The sequence below is a fragment of the Palaemon carinicauda genome, chromosome 18, assembly GCF_036898095.1.
Source record: "Palaemon carinicauda isolate YSFRI2023 chromosome 18, ASM3689809v2, whole genome shotgun sequence".
Classification (NCBI taxonomy): domain Eukaryota; kingdom Metazoa; phylum Arthropoda; class Malacostraca; order Decapoda; family Palaemonidae; genus Palaemon; species Palaemon carinicauda.
In genome coordinates, this window is record NC_090742.1 from 57,628,393 (window position 1) to 57,645,835 (window position 17,443).

At 41.8% G+C, this 17,443-nt stretch overlaps 1 pseudogene; it reads left to right on the forward strand.

Annotated features, from left to right (window-relative positions):
- The first annotated feature begins 534 nt into the window (after positions 1-534).
- On the forward strand, positions 535-12,898 carry LOC137657304 (uncharacterized; annotated as a pseudogene).
- The last annotated feature ends 4,545 nt before the right edge of the window (positions 12,899-17,443 follow it).

The window sequence follows — 17,443 nt, forward strand, 5'->3', positions numbered from 1 at the left end:
AACACCATTGTACGCTGTCAAATGCGGCTAGTTATGGCGTTTACTCTGGACTGTGAAGTCAAAAACCTGCGTGAGCTAGAACACATTGGAACAGTTGAGGCGTGACGTATATGTGACGTCTATCCACCCACTACCTCCACTCCTGGCTTCCCCTACTCCCTTTCCTCCCCTCTTACCCCTCTCCTTATCCCCCTACCTCTTTCTCCTCCATACCTCCCTTACCCCTTCCTCATTTACCCCCCCTCTCTCTCTATCTCTCTCTCTCTCTCTCTCTCTCTCTCTCATATGGGAATGGCTGTTACCCCCCCCCCTCTCTCTCTCTCTCTCTCTCTCTCTCTCTCTCTCTTTATTGAGGCTACACCGTATATGAAGCCAGACACAAGTATGACGAATTAATAACAGATTAATAAAAATAATATGCCGAGTAAGGTTTGATCATGTATGCAAACAATCTAATCGATGTTCTTGCTTCTTTGACGGTTATGCCATATTTGGTAAGTGCAGAAGGTAACATGGTAAGTAACGCTCTCAACCATGGCCAACATGCAGCGATGTCCGCGTGGGTGCAAAGGAGTCATCCCACTACGACTCTTCCATATCTTCAACCAAGAGCATAGTGAAAGGAAACTGAGGATAAGTTTGAATAGGTAAGTAATGAATCAAAGTTGTATTCCGTAGTTACAGATGAGCCAGTCAATATGTTTCACAGCTACCTATGATAATAAAAGGGAGCATTATTTTGATTGTTGCCTGGTAAAAAAAAAAATCTCAACACGAAAGTTTCGAACATGTTATCTTAAGCTTACCTGACACTTGCGCGCATTTTTGCCACACACTGGCACGCATTGATGCGTGTCAGTGCGTGCCACTTTGTGCACGCACTGGGGTTTTTCCCGCACTGTTCACGACCAGTTCACTCCAGTTCGCGCATCGTTCACGACAAGTTCACGCGACGTTCACGCCATGGCACGAATTTGCACGCCTAGTTCACGAGAAGTTCACGACACGTTCACGCGAGTTCACGCATCATTCCGCATCGTTCACGCATCGTTCACGCCAGTTCACGCCAGTTCACGAATTGGCCACTACATATAAAAACGGGGCTTCTCCAACCCGAGGACATTCTTGGATTGGCTTCGGAAGAGACAACAATGCTTTCTGTCAGAGACACCATTGCATTGAGGAGAAAAAACGTATCTTTTTCGTTTGTATTTTTTGTTGCCCTTTATTTTTGTTTCAATAAGAAAGCATTTGATTTACATATAAATAGCAGACATAAAATATGTACAAGTATTAAGAAAGCATTTTATTTTAACATTAAAAGCAGCAAACATGAAAAGTTTTAGGCTGTTGATTTTAAGGTAATAGAGAAAAAAGTGTGTTGAAATAAGAAATCATTTTATTTTTACATTAAAACAGCAAACAGAAAAAATTTGTTTTGCTGTTCATTTTAAGGTAATAAAGAAGAATAAGTATGTTGATGAAATAAAACATTATTTTATTTTTACATTCAAACAGCAAACTTAAAAATTTCTTGGGTTTGTTTTTCAGTTCATTTTTATTGAAAACAAAAGTTTTGGCTATTGATTGGTAATAGAGGAAAATAAGTGTGTGCATGAAATAAGACATCATTTTATTTTTACATTCAAACAGCAAATTTAAACAATTATTAGGTTTATATTTTTCTTTCCTTTTCATTAATTTTTTCGTTTCCTTTTTGTCTCTTCATTACAAAGTTATAGAGATAGTTTGAAATAAGATATCATTTTTTTCACATTAAAACAGCAAATATAAAAATCTATTAGGTTTATTTTTCTTTCCTTTTCATTAATTTTTTCGTTTCCTTTTTGTTTCTCTTCATTATAAAGTTATAGAAATAGTTTGAAATAAAATATAATTTTTTTTTCACAATAAAACAGCAAATATAAAAATTAATTAGGTTTATTTTTCTTTCCTTTTCATTAATTTTTTCGTTTCCTTTTTGTTTCTCTTCATTATAAAGTTATAGAAATAGTTTGAAATAAGATATAATTTTTTTTCACATTAAAACAGCAAATATAAAAATTTATTAGGTTTATTTGTCTTTCCTTTTCATTAATTTTTTCGTTTCCTTTATGTTTCTCTTCATTATAAAGTTCACGCCACTTCCCGCATCGTTCACTCCAGTTCACGCCAGTTCCCGCACTGTTCACTCCAGTTCACTCCAGTTCACGCATCGTTCACGACTATTTCACGACTATTTTGTGCGTGCCAATGCGTGCCACAAACTTTAAACATTTCAAAGTTCTGGGAACGCATGGCACGCACTGGCACGCAAGTTCCAGCACTGTTCACGACATTTTCACGACTTATTCACGCGAGTTCGCGCATCAATGCATGCCAGTGCGTGCCACGAATGCGTGCAAGTGTCAGGTACCCTTTATCAGATTTCCTTTCTCCAACAGGCCCTATGATCGCGTTGCAGAGGTCATGGGAATGACCACAAATGCAGTGCGGTAGCTGGTTCTGCGAAGCACACGTTCTCGGCCAGATTCACCATGCGGGACAGCCACTCCCCCTGTGGGCTGTGACACCGCCACACTCACCGCCGCCCATTGCCACACCACCAGTTTTTGACAGTTTCACTGTTGGTGCTGTACCAACAGTGTTTCACACAATTGTACATAATTCCTTTTGTATATATTATGCTTGTATCTTCTCTCTTCTCTCGCACTAAAACGAACACCTTCCCAGAAATATCCGACTGGCTTTGTGAACAAGGAAACACCCCAATAGCGTATGACGCCCTCAAAATATACCTTCTGCAGCAGTACTCGCCGTGGCCAGCCGCCCGTATAGCAAAGCTTTTTAAGCTCTCGCAACAACCGTTGGGGGACCAAAGGGCTTCGCTTGCCCTCAGGGAAATGACCAGTATTGCTCGCCTTCAACCTGCCGCAGACGGCTCTTCTCGTGAGGTGAACCTACTCCGTGCCCTTTGGATACGCCGTTTACCTGAACCTGTACGCGCTGCCATACCCGATGTCGATAGTTTACCCATAAAGGACTTGATGACCAAAGCCGACGCCCTTATGGACAGCCACTTCAAGACCTCCATCAACGCCTCCACCCCTGACGACAAGGATGCCTATTCAACGTCAACCGAAGCTGACATGAATGACGTAAGACATACATGCCTACCCTGTGACGTGCCGAAGCGGCGACAAAGCCGCCCACCACCCACTAATCGCTCGCGCCCCAACTTCTACAGCCACTTACTACCTCCCATCCGCCGCAGTTTTGCTACTACCACTTCAGATTCGGGGCAACCGCGAAGAAATGTGCCAAAGATTGTCAGTGGCCAAAGAACGTGTAAGTAGGCCATCGCTTGTGGCGGTGGCCTCCCATGTTTCTAATCTTTTCTTTTTACAGAATGCAGGAACGGGCGTGCGATTTTTGGTAGACACGGGTGCTTGTCGTTCTCTTTTGCCAAGGAAACTCTTCAAGGCACAACGTAGTCTGTCTACATCTGCCGACGTCCGCTGGGTAGCTGCCAACGGATCTGCGATACCCACCTACGGTTACGAGAACCTCACATTATCGTTCGGAAACAGTAAATTCAATTGGAAGTTTCTCGTTGCTGACGCCACAATGCCAATCCTTGGTGCGGATTTCCTCTCTCATTTCCACCTTCTGGTCGATGTCGCCCACCGACGATTGGTCAACGCAGACTCGTACTTGTCGACACCTCTTCAACCCGTCCCCTCTAACCTCGCTCTCCACATCAGCGCACCCACAGATGCCTACGCCCACCTCCTCACGTCGTACCCGGAAGTTTTCCATCCAGAACTTCGCCAAACGCCCATGGTTCCTGCCAAGCCCGGTATTTATCACCATATCAAGACGACGGGACCCCCAGTCTTCGCAAAATTCAGACGTCTGGCACCGGAACGATTGGCAGCCGCCAAACAGACATTCGCCGAAATGGAGAAAATGGGCCTTTGCCAAAAGGCCTCCAGCCCATGGTCGTCACCCTTACACATCGTTCTGAAGAAAGACGGCTCCCTCCGTCCATGCGGGGATTACAGGCGCCTGAACATGCAAACAGAACCGGATCACTACCCCCTCCCAAACATTGCCGATGTAACCTCCTACCTGCACAAAGCGAAGGTTTTCTCTACGCTCGACCTCTTGAAAGGGTATTATCAGGTGCCTATGAACCCAGAAGACATCCCCAAGACCGCCATCACCACTCCGTTTGGCACATACACCTTCAATTACTCCTGTTTTGGCCTTCGTAATGCTGGGGCAACGTTTCAACGTCTCATGGATGGCATCTTAGGGGACCTCCCTTTCTGTGTATGTTATGTGGACGACATACTTGTGTTCTCCTCCTCAAAAGAGGAACACCTCCGTCACCTGCGCATCATGCTCGACCGCCTGCAACAAAACGGCCTTGTAGTCCGGTACGACAAGTGTACCTTTGGCGCCAACGAAGTGTCGTTCTTAGGGCACCGTATCACTCCTGAAGGAGTCCATCCCCTCCCTGAGAAGGTAGCAGCCGTTCAGAATTCCCCCGCGCCCTCGACCGTCAAAGCTCTGCAGGAATTCTTGGGCATGATCAACTATTATCACCGTTTTCTGCCAGCCATTGCCGCCACTCTTGCTCCCCTCTACGCCTCCCTCAAGGGCAAGCCAAAGGACCTGAAGTGGGGTCCCCTTCAAGAAGCAGCCTTCTGCAATGCAAAGAAGGCCCTATCAACTGCTGCGGCTCTCACTTTTCCTATCCCTCACGCCCCTCTCCTTCTCTACACCGATGCCAGCGACGTCGCTATTGGTGCAGTACTCGAGCAGGTGGTCAAAGGCTCGCCCCGCCCATTGGCCTTCTTCAGCAGAAAACTGTCCAAGGCAGAATCGGGTTATTCTACCTTCGATCGAGAATTGCTGGCGGTGCACTTGGCTGTCCGTCACTTTCGCCATTTCTTAGAAGGTACGCCCTTCGTCATTCGCATGCCTCTGGTGCACGCCTTCACTCGACAATCTGACGCCTGGTCCGCCCATCAACGCCGACATCTCTCCGCCGTGGCTGAATACAATTGCACCCTCCGATACGTCCCTGGGAAAATGAATCCCGTTGCCGATGCCCTGTCAAGAAACACATTGGCTGCCGTTCAACTGGGATTGGATTACAACGCCCTGGCTGAAGCCCAACGACAGGATCCAGAGTATCAAGCTTGTAGGACATCCTGCACGTCCCTCCGTTGGGAAGATTTTCCCCTCGAAGACTCCAACACCACCCTCCTCTGTGACGTCAGTACTGGTAGACCGCGACCTTGGATTCCTGCTCCCAAGCGCTGACAGGTGTTTGATTTCATCCACGGCCTTTCACATCCCTCGTGCCGTTCTACTGCAAAGCTGCTGAAGGCAAAGTTCATTTGGCACGGCATTTCTAAGGATGCTAAGGATTGGGTCCGCGCCTGTGCTTCTTGCCAAACTTCCAAAGTACATCAACACACGGATTCAGGAGTGGGACCTTTCCTCAACCTCAGCGTCGTTTCGCACACATTCACGTTGACGTTGTAGGCCCCCTACCCACATCACAAGGACATCGTTACCTGTTTACCGTCATCGACCGCTCCACTCGTTGGCCTGAAGCAATTCCCATGGAAACTGCAACGTCTGCCTTACTCTCTGGATGGATTTCAAGATTCGGTATCCCTGAGCATATTACTTCTGACAGGGGAACCACTTTCACCTCTTAATTGTGGACGTCATTAGCGAATCTCCTGGGCATCACCCTACATCTGACAACGGCCTACAACCCCGCTGCCAATGGAATGGTTGAACGTTTTCATCGCACCCTCAAGGCAGCTTTGATATCCCGCTGCAAGGATTGCAACTGGTTTACTCAGCTTCCCTGGGTCCTCTTTGGACTAAGGACCACTCCTAAAGACGCCCTCGACGTCTCGGCAGCTGAAATGGTGTATGGCGACCCGTTGGTCGTCCCTGCCCAATTTTTTCCTTCTACAACCTCCTCCGACGATCTCCAGCGCATACGTCACGTCGTGGGAAAATTTACTCCGTGCCGCCAGACTTACAAGCCCCCAGCGAAGCATCACATACCATCGGACTGGCACTCTGCAACGCACGTCTTCCTGCGCAACGACACCGGCAAGCCACCACTAATGCCCCCTTACACGGGCCCTTTCCTTGTGATCCGACGCAGTCCGAAAGCATTCCTCCTAAACATTCGGGGCAAAGAAGACTGGGTCTCCATTGATCGTCTAAAACCTGCTTATCTTCTGCCAGATGACCCGCCTACAGTTCGCCTCTCTAGATCAGGGCGCCCTATTTAACATGTACAGTATGTCATTTTTAGGGGGGGAGCCATGTACCAACCGTGGTTTCACACAATTGTACATAATTCCTTTTGTATATATTATGCTTGTATCTTCGCTCTTCCCTCGCACTAAAACGAACATGAAAATTCATGTCTGGTTTTTCCTCTGTAATATTGTCTGTCTTGTGAACTTGTTATGTCCTGTTGCCTTGAGGTTTTGTATATAAGGAGAGTGTTCTACAATAATATAACTCAGTCGTTTCCAACCTGCCTTTGAGTTCACAGCCTTACTCAGTACCGTCACAGTGCCATTCGCCGTCATGTACATGTCAAGTTTGCAGCAAAGGAAACCTTTACTATTGGCACCCTGACTGAAAGTTTGAAGACGGCAAGTATTATTCTAGGGTAAACCTCAGAAATGATGATGTGGCGATTGCTGCACAACATGGGATTCCGCTACAGGATTTCACAGAGGAAAATGTATCTAAGGAAGGAGTCGCTAGATGTTGTGTGTCACCGCGTTGGGGCTCTCCGAGCACTCCAGCGACATCGAAAGGAGGGAAGACAAGTAGTATACGTGGATGAGACATGGTTCACCACTCGAATGCAGCACTACAGGGAGTGGGTAGACACATCCCAGCCTGCTACTAGTGCCACCTATAGCCGCCAGGTGCCACCTGGAGAAGGGAAGCGATTTGTGATAGTAGCAGGTGGCACAGAACACGGTTTTGTAAATTATTAATTTCTGTGCTTCCCTGCAAAAAAACAAAACCGGTGACTACCACGGGGAAATGAACGGCACCCTATTCCTCCGCTGGCTCACGTTGCAACTTCTACCGGCTTTGGATGAACCACCGGTTTTGGTGTTGGACAACGCACCCTACCACAGCCAGTTGACGGAGGAAAGTCGCTGCCCCACCACCGCCACCAAGAAAGCAGAGTTGGTGAATTGGCTGGCGAGCCGCAGAATCCCCTTCCTGCACCACACCACACGCCTCAAGCTTCTTCAACTCTGCAGGAAGAACCGACCAGAACCAAGATACACAGTTGACAATGTCACCCGTGAATGGGGACATGAAGTCGTCCGACTACCACCTGCACACCCCAAGCTTAACGCCATCGAACAGGTGTGGGTTTGGGGCACCATGAAGCGGTATTTGCGCTCCACCTTGCAGCTATTTACCCGGGCAGATCTACAAATGAGGCTGCAAGAAGCCAAGCTGTGTGCAACAAAGGAGGTGTGGGCAGGAGCAGTGCGACAAGCCAGAGCCTTCGAGGACGAGTATTGGTCCTCGACGCCATACGAGGTGTACATCCCGTCTGCATCAACCTCGACAGTGATGAGGAAGATGACCTGTTTGTCGAGAGTGATGAATAATAAAAGTAAAATATGTGATCAGTTATTTATAGTATTAATCCAGCCATCATATACTCGCTGTCTATTTATGTCTGCAATGACTTTTTAACATATGGCAGCCTTTTCCTAACATTAGAATAAATTATTCATATATTTATCACTTCATTTTCATTTTAAGTTTTTACTCTGCATCGGATTCCCACTTCAGTTCCACTCTTTTCCTTTCCATCTCTTACACGATTTCCTATAAATGACCAAGCGTCAGCTACATACTTCATCCCATCATATGTTCAACGTGACCTATGGGTATTAGGTTCGCATACTCATATAACTTTTAATGGTTGTATAATTGTCAAACAAACCTCATACAATAATTAAGCAACAGCAAGTTGCGCTGGAACAGGAATCAGGGTCGTGCATAAAACACCCTACCATACCTAACATATATACATTCGAGTTATCCGCCATTATAAATGAGAGAGAGAGAGAGAGAGAGAGAGAGAGAGAGAGAGAGAGAGAGAGAGAGAGAGAGAGAGAGAGAGAGATTGAGGGAGAGGAAAGGGAGGTATGAAGGAGAAAGAGGGCTGGAAGAGAGAGAGTAGGAGTGGGGTAGGAGGGAGGGAAGGTGGTAGTAGGGGAAGGCAGGGGCGGAGTTAGTGGATGAATGGACGTCACTACTACGTCACGCCTCACCTGTTCGAATGTGTAAATGGCTCATGCAGATTTTTGACTTCACAGTCAGGAGTAAACGCCATAATTAGCAGCATTTGACAATGCACAGTAGTGCCAAAGCACCATGCTGATCCAAGTCTTCGTTTCAAAGATATGTGCGAAAAACAGTATGTCATAGTGTCTGATATGCATAGATATATGTCTACTGTAGGCTCCAGAGCCTTTAAATATGCGGCCCCGAGAAAATAAAATAAGCTCCCACGAGACATCTTATGGATTGAAGACATTAAGGCTTTCAAGAGGAAACTGAAGACTTTCTTATTTCATCAGTCATACAACAGTGACGATTTAACAGTAAATGAACAATACCTGATATGATATATTGAATATTCTTAACGAACAAGGTAAGTCAGTGGAGGTCATGTAGAGAGTGGGGTTCCCCTGCAGTATGGGACCAGAAAAGCAGCCGTCAAAGAAAAAAAGAAAGAAGAAATATATGACGTCTTTGTTTATTGTAACAATTTAAGCATTTTTAAATCAATTGCTGCTTATTTCTAATCAATTTGATATTTTTATTCCTGATATGGTTTGACAGATCATCTAGTTCTACACATTATTATTTGAAATAAAATCCTCTAATTTAATCATTATATCTTTTATGAATATTCTTAAGAAAAATATCATAAGTTTTTCACAAATTTTATCGTTTTCTTTGCTTTTCAATACACTTCTCAGTATCACAAAGATATCATGCTTAAAACATGAAAATGGTCAAGCATTCATCGGCATAATGTAATAAAATAGTTGATATCTGTTAAAGTTTGGCCGTATCTACGAGCACAAAATAGTTCTCTGCAGAGATGTATATTTATCCCTAGCTAGAGGTCATATGTCTGACCATAATTTATTCACAGGCAGAATACGCAGGTTATATACGAGTTTAGTGAGATCGGTGTTACTGTATGGACATGAATAGTGATATAACAATGAAAAAATTTCCAACATATTTTGTAGATTTTAGAACAAAGCCCTAAAAAAGAATATTGAGAGGTAAATGGCAGGACAGGATTAGAAATGAAACTAAAAGAGAAACTACTCGAGTGCCTTATGTGGATGAGATATGGTTTAGACATGCTCTTCGCCTTCCCTTAGTGAAATAGTTCATCAAACGTTTAATTGGGCTGCACAAGGCACTAGAAGATTTGGAAGACCCAGACCTACATGACTTAGGGCTATGAAGCGTGACGTAGGAGATGATGAATGGAGAAGTATTGAATTAATTGCTCAAGATAGATACGACTGGTGAAATCGAACCGAATCTCTTTGCGTTAATACACGTAGGGGATGATATATAATCCACAAATGCTATTTTATGCTTTTCATAAAATTCTAAGTGCACAATCCCTTCATCTACTTGTAAACTCATCATTTAGTAAGTTGATTCATTGATTCATTACCAATACTTACTTTTGCTGAGCTTGTATTGAAATATCTTACTGGCTCTGCACTATTCTCAGTCTTTCATCCCATTTCGCATCCTGGGTGTCTTTGAAAGTATTATTCATCGCCAAGAGATTGTGGACTGAAACCATCGACCATCGTCTCTAATAATGTTTTAAGTAAAGTGAGTGTAGACTTAAAATTTATTGTTGCCAGATGCTATTCCTGGTAATGAAGGTAAAAATTATTCCAAATTTGACTGTGGGGAAATACTTTGTGTGGAAGTGTGTAACAAACACACGTATTCAAATTGGGAGATATCTAAAATGAGAAAAGTGATACAATCATGCATGACGATATCCCATTCCACTGCTAGAATTAGCATGGATAGAGGACATCAAGCAGAGAAGGATATAAATGCATCCCATATATAAGTTCAGAAAGCTTTAATCCTACATTAGGATTTTTCTAACAACATGAATATAGATCCTAGGAATAAATAAATCCATATTCATTAAGGGAACTATGATTTGGTAGATTTAAGAAGAGATTTTCTTTAAAAATTTAGAAATACATGAAACTCATCATCTGTGAATGAAGACACAAAAACATATATTAGGCAAGAATAAAAAAGAGATACCTTAACAAACAAAATACAATTACATTAAAGGGTTCAGATTTGGAAAGTCCTTGTTTTTTTGGAAAAGAAAATATCCAAAACAGTATCCTATAAGCCTATAAGCACTGGGTGTTCAAGGAATACATTGAGCTGCTAACTTTAGTTTTTTGTAGTAATATGGCGGACCACATGATCAGACTATGTGTTATTTATCATCCTAAGAAGTTGAGAACCTTGAATACTGAAAATAAATACACTCCTCTCATTTTTTTAAACGAAGAAAATTCCTGGGTCAGTGCTTTATTTTCCAAGTATTAGTTCAATGAAAGCTTCACTACTTAAAGGGAATGTGTGCTGTAATAAGACAGTTTGCTGTAAAAAGAGCTAATTTTAATGGAAACTAAAGAATATGATTTAGATTCTTTCCACTCAACAAAATTTTAATCTTACATCAGCGGTTCCCAAACTGGTGGTGCGCTTTCTTGGGGAGGCGCGTGATGAAATAAGGGGACATGGGGCCATCTGCCAAATGTGCTATTTTGAAGCAAAATTACACGCACATTCAAGTGAGGAATACAGCAATTCTTGCACATTATGAAGCAATCAGTGCTTTCGTTGAGAAAATCCAGCTTTGGGGGCGTAAAGTACAATCATAGAACTTCTTTTCGTTTCCTGATCTCAATGAACTAATCCTGAAAATCAAGACCTTGATTAGTATGGTGCACACATGTAGAAGGAATTTTTTTCTCAGTTGGACTCCCTTGCGGAAGAATTTGATACAAAACGAGTTTAATATCAATATGGATTTGTTGTGCAATCATCTGCAGAGAAAGCCAAAGATTTGATGTGTGACACAAATTCCTGACCAAGGCATTGGAAGAATTTTTGGTGAAATATCTCCCTTTTGAAAAGAAGCACTTCGTTGATTGATTACCCTTTACTCAACTTAACTCCGTGAACCGTTTTTTTTTTTTTTTTTTTTTTTTTTTTTTTTTTTTTTTTTTTTCAACTCTTGTTGTGCTGAAAACTAAATAGTGAAACTGATTGCTCGTAGGTGACTTGAGTTGCATGATGTCTTCTTTGAGGCCTACTGTTACTGATCTTATAAAAAAGAATCAACATCCATTCCACTCATAACTAAAATTATTTCGACTTTCACTTCTTTTATCAAAGATTTTGCTTTGAGAAGCTTTGGATTTTTTTCACAATGATATTGTTAATCATATAAGTTCCGTTTTATATTTCCTTTTGTATAGTATAGCAATATGCTCATGTATGTGCATGTAATATTTACTGCTGCTTAATAAATGTCTTATGCTCTTATGAAGTTATGGATCACTTGTTTGCGTCCAAGTACACCAGGTAGGGCTGTATCTCTTCCCAAAGATCTTAAAATGATAAAGGGAAACTATAATGAATTTTATAAATCTTTACCATTACACCATGCATATATTTTATATATGCTTGTTGGATGGAGTGTTAGCGGGCCTGAGGATATTTTCAAAAGCCCAGGGGGGCGTCAAGTAAAAAAGGTTGGGATTCACTTGTAGATCAAGGCTTTATCAATTGCATAAAAGATTCCTACACTCAATAGTTAAGAAAATTTCGAATATTTGAAATGAAAATATAGACTTATTATAACATGTACACCGTTTCTATAAATTTTTACATAAATTTTATTTTATAAATGTGATAGCAGATTGTACAGTATACATAGTTTACATGGAACACTTACCAGAGCCTTCAAACTTTTAAGAGTTTACGTGTATTTCAAAGAAAACTAGATTTAAATTCTTATCTTCTACGTCATGGTAGACTCCTTCAACTATTTTTCTTTCTTGAATTGAGTATATACAATTTAAAGATTTGACTAATTGTACACACTATAACCTACTAATAGTGTTTAGTTAATTTAATATTATCTAATCTGCCCTTGAAAGGTCTTTGAGATGATAAGAATGGATTTAGATACGGACTCTGATATGAGTGTAATTGACTGCTGAAGAGTGTGTAAAGTTGTCAATGTCATTACGATTATTAAAAGAGCAATGCAGAAGTTGAACCCTGATACTGCCAATGTCAACAAAAGAAATTTTGACCAGAGGCTGTTGAGAAATTCAAAAGTTTCGCAGAAATAAAAGGTGATGTAATGGAAGTAGTAGCATTATGTACATCATGTATTTCATACACTTCTGTATGCTGTAACAGTATTGCTTTTTTCATCTCTCGATCTCCCACACAATAATGATATAAACCTGTTTAAGCTTGCTATCTAATGTTTCCTATTATTTGAATTTTGTGTCATTCTTTCTCTTAACTATAAGTACGTTGTCTTGATGAAGAATCTCAGTTGCATTCATCTTGCCTCTCTGTTATTGCCTTACAGCCACCTCGCACAATTAATGACCGCTGGATGACCACAGGACCAACTCCTACCTGCCCTCCCGTTCACTACTTTGCCCTACTGTTTGCTGATGCCACCCTTCGACCCTGACTTTTTTATCCACGCCACATTCATGAAACTACCACCCTTAACCAGTACAGAGGTATTCGCCTGGTTTCAGCGTAATGAGGTTCAGTTTCGCATCAAGGGAGGGACTTGCTCAAGCACCAAAGCCCACTATATCCTGGTAATGATCCCAGAGGACATTTTACAGGAAATTTCTTATTGGCTTTGTAGTTAAGAGGAAACCCCAATAGAGTAAGACACCCTCAAGACAAAGCACCTGGAACAGTACTGGCCATCGCTAGATACCCATATAGCTAAGCTTCTTCCGCTCTCTCAACAACCATCGGTGGATGACCAGTATCGCTCGCCTAAAACTTGATGCAGACGGCACTCCTCAGAAGGTGAATCTATTTCATATCCCTTGTGTGCAATGTTTACCCGGGCCTGCAAGAACTGCCAACCCCGATGATCGAAGTTGACAGTCTTATGGACAGCCACTTCACCACTTTCGAGACCTCCATCAATGCCTCTACTCCTGACAAACAGGACAATTATTCAACATCAACCACAGCTGAATGCATTAGTACACACTCCCACACTGTGGCATGCCAGAGCGAAGACAGAGCTACCCGCTGCCCACATATGCCACTTATCAATCACTCCTCAACTAATGACTTCTACAGCACATTACCCACAGTCATGCTACTCCCACTCCAGATTTGGGGCTGCTGTAAAGAAATGGGCAAATGATTGTCAGTGGAAAAAACACTTGTAAGTAGGCTAGCGCTTGTGGCGGTGGCCTCCCCTATCACTAATCTTATCTTATACATGATGCAAGCATGGTCATATGGTTTTTAGTAGACACTGGTGCTTGCCTTTATCTTCTACTAAGGCCATCCTTCAGGACACAAAATAGTCATTCTAAGCCTGCTGACTTCTGCCTGGTTACTACTAATGAATCTGTGATCTCCACCGACGGGTATGAGACACTCAAACTATCGTTTGAGAATGACAAATATCATTGGAAATTTCTCATTGCTGACTTTACATTGCCAAACCTTGGACCGGTTGTCCTCAGAGGTCCCATTTCCACACCCTGGTTGAAATTATTCATCTACGTTTAGTCAACGCAGCCTTGTACTCGTCTCCTCCGACCTCGCTCTCCACATCAGCGCTACCACGGAGGCCTATGCCCACTTCCTCACGTTGTGCTCAGAAGTCTTCCATTTAAAACTTTACCAAACAGCCACTGTTACTGTGATGCATAGTATTTATCTCCATATCAACACGACAGGTTCCCTGTGTTTTCCAGATTACGGCGTCTTGCCACGGATCGTCTGGTACCCGCTAAACAAACATCCGCCTAAATGGCCTCAAGCCTATGTTTGTCACCCAAACACATCATCCTGAAGAAGGAGGAATCCCTGCGCCCTTGTGGAGATTAAAAGCGTCTGAGCATGCAGACAAAACTGCATACCTACCCCTTCCCAAACATCACCGAATTACCTCCTACTTGCATGAAGCGAAGATATTCTCCAATCTTGACATCTTGAAGGGGTATTATTAGGAGCCCATGACTATTATCACCACCCCCTTCGGAGCTTACACATTCAGTCACTCCAGTTTTAGCTTTCGTAATGCTGGGGCCACTTTTCAATGTCTCATGGATGGAATCTTAGGGGACCTCTCCTTCGTATATGTGACGTGGATGACATACTTATGTTCTCTTCGTCCAAAGAGGAACACCTCCATCACTTACACATTGTTCTTGATCACCTGCAACACAACAGCCTTGCAGTCCATCATAATAAGTGTACCTTTGGCACAGTATCACTTTTGAAGGCGTCTACCCATTCCCTTAGAAAGGGTGAACGCCTTGACCGTCTAAGTTCTACAAGATTTCTTGGGCATGATAAACTAATATCACCAGTTCTTGCCAGCCATGGCTGCCAGACTTAAAAGCCCCTAGCGAAGCAATACATAATAACAAATTAACAGATAGCGGTACGTTTTTCTACTTACCGACAATAGCAAGGACCTGCTAATGTCCCTTTACATTGGCACTTTCCTCATCATCCATTGTACACTTTTATAGATAACATTCATGGCAAAGAAGATTGGGTTTTCCATTGATCTTCAGAAACCTGTATATCTTCTGCATGACGACCAGCCTACGTTGCACCTCTCAATAGCAGCAAGCCCTTTTTTTGCGTATGTTATTTTAGTGGGGGAGCCATGTACCGCACGTGTTTCATACATGCTCGCACACTGTAACGATATAGCTTTTTTATCTCTCGCTCTCCCCTACACTAATTTATGTAAACCTGTTTAAGCTTGCTATTGCATATTTTGTACTGTTTGTACTGTTATTACCTAACAGCCACTAGCACACTAGTGACTACAATCTTAATGACTGGATTGAAAACATTATAATTCCAACACCCAAGAAAGGAGATACCACCTGATGAAAAATGATAGGCCTATCAGTCTATTACCACATGCTTATAAAGTTTTAGCAAAAATCATACAGAGTAGAATAGCAAGGCCAGAAGAGGAAATAACTGATGAGGGTCAAGCAGGATTTAGGGTGGGTAGAGGAGCAATCGATCATGTATTCACCTTCTCACAAATTGTATAAAATTCTGGGAGAAGGAAAAAGATATATATTGTGTATTTATTGACTTCAGGCAAGCGTTTGACTCCGTATGGAGGGAAGTAATGATTAGGATTTTGAAGGAATGGGGATTAGAACCAAAAATACTGGAAACCATCAGGAGATTGTATGAAAGGACATCAGCTAGAGTAAGAAAAGGAAAGTGTTTGACAGAACAGTTCATAACCACTGGTGGGGTTATACAGTGTTGCCCACTATCACCACACCTCTTCAACCTATACTTAGAATGGGTAATGAGAATGGCACTTGGAGATTATGAGGGTGGCATAGATATAGGAGGGACAAAAATATCTAACATGAGATATGCAGATGACATAGTGCTTTTAGCAGAAACTAAGGAGGAACTTCAGAGAGTGTTGAGAATGGTGGAGGAGCAGTGCAGTAGGTATGAATTAGTGATAAATAGAGAGAAAACCAAAAGTATGAAAATTGGACGCCAGAGAGAGTCCTTAGAAATACAGCTATCAGAGGGAGAAGTGGAACAAGTCAATGAGTTTAAATATTTGGGAGTGTTTTTCACAGCAGATGGAAAGATGGAAAGAGCAATTCAAGACCGAATCTCAAGTGGCCAGAAAGCATTTGGAAGGCTAAGAAGAATCTGGAAAGATAGAAATATATCCATTAAGCTGAAAATTAGACTATTAAGAGCAATAGTAATCCCCACTGTGATATACGGTGCTGAATGCTGGGTACTGAAGAACAGAGAAGAGAAAAAGTTATTAGCCTTTGAAATGAAATGTCTGAGAAGAATCTGTGGTGTAAGATGGGAGGACAGAATTACGAATGAGAGAGTGAGAAAAATAGGTGGTGTTGAGGACACAATTCTGATTAGAGTGGAAGGTATTCAGAGGAGATGGTTTGGGCATGTACAGAGGATTGAACAGGACCGAGGGGACGACCAAGACATTCATGGGTGAAATTCTTCAAGAAAGCAAATAGAGGCGAGACATTTCAGCAGCTGGCACAGATGGCATTGGATAGGAATCTCTTGAGAGAATGGCGATATCAGATGCAGGACCCAACCCCAGAGAATTCTGGACGGGACTTAGTGAGTGAGAGTGAGTGATATATATATATATATATATATATATATATATATATATATATATATATATATATATACATATATATATATATATATATATATATATATATATATATATATATATATATATATATATATATGTGTGTGTGTGTGTGTGTGTGTGTGTGTGTGTGTGTGTGTAAAACAAGATAGAGAGTTAGGGTACTATACGCTGTATCTGTAACTCATCATTCATTATTAGATGCTGTACAGGCCACACACACAGTCAATCACAAAAAGACACATACACATACATACACTCATCTATCCATATAATAAAGAGCAAATGTTTGGCTATATATATACATATATAAATATATATATATATATATATATATATATATATATATATACCTCTATATATATATATATATATATATTTATATATATATCTATATATATATATATATATATATATATATATATATATATTTATATATATATATATATATATATATATATATATATATATATATATATATATATATATATATATATATATATATGTATATATATATTTTGGCTCAAGCCATGATGTCCTGATGGAAGGTTCCTTCAGTAGCTTCCTGAGGGTATATATGACTACAGTAGATATTCCCAGAGAATTAAACTAAAGGTTTCACAGAATTCTAACTTCTAGTGCGAGTACCCTAAAGGTTTCCCTTTAGGATATCGTATATCAACAGGGGACGTATGCTTGCCATGCCACATGGCTATTTGCACTCCCCATAGCATTTACGCTTCGAGGGGGAAGGTAGCAAGTCATAGGAGGAGCCGTTGCAAAGTTATCCTCCTGCGTTACTGTTATTGTACCTCGCTACGTAAACAAACG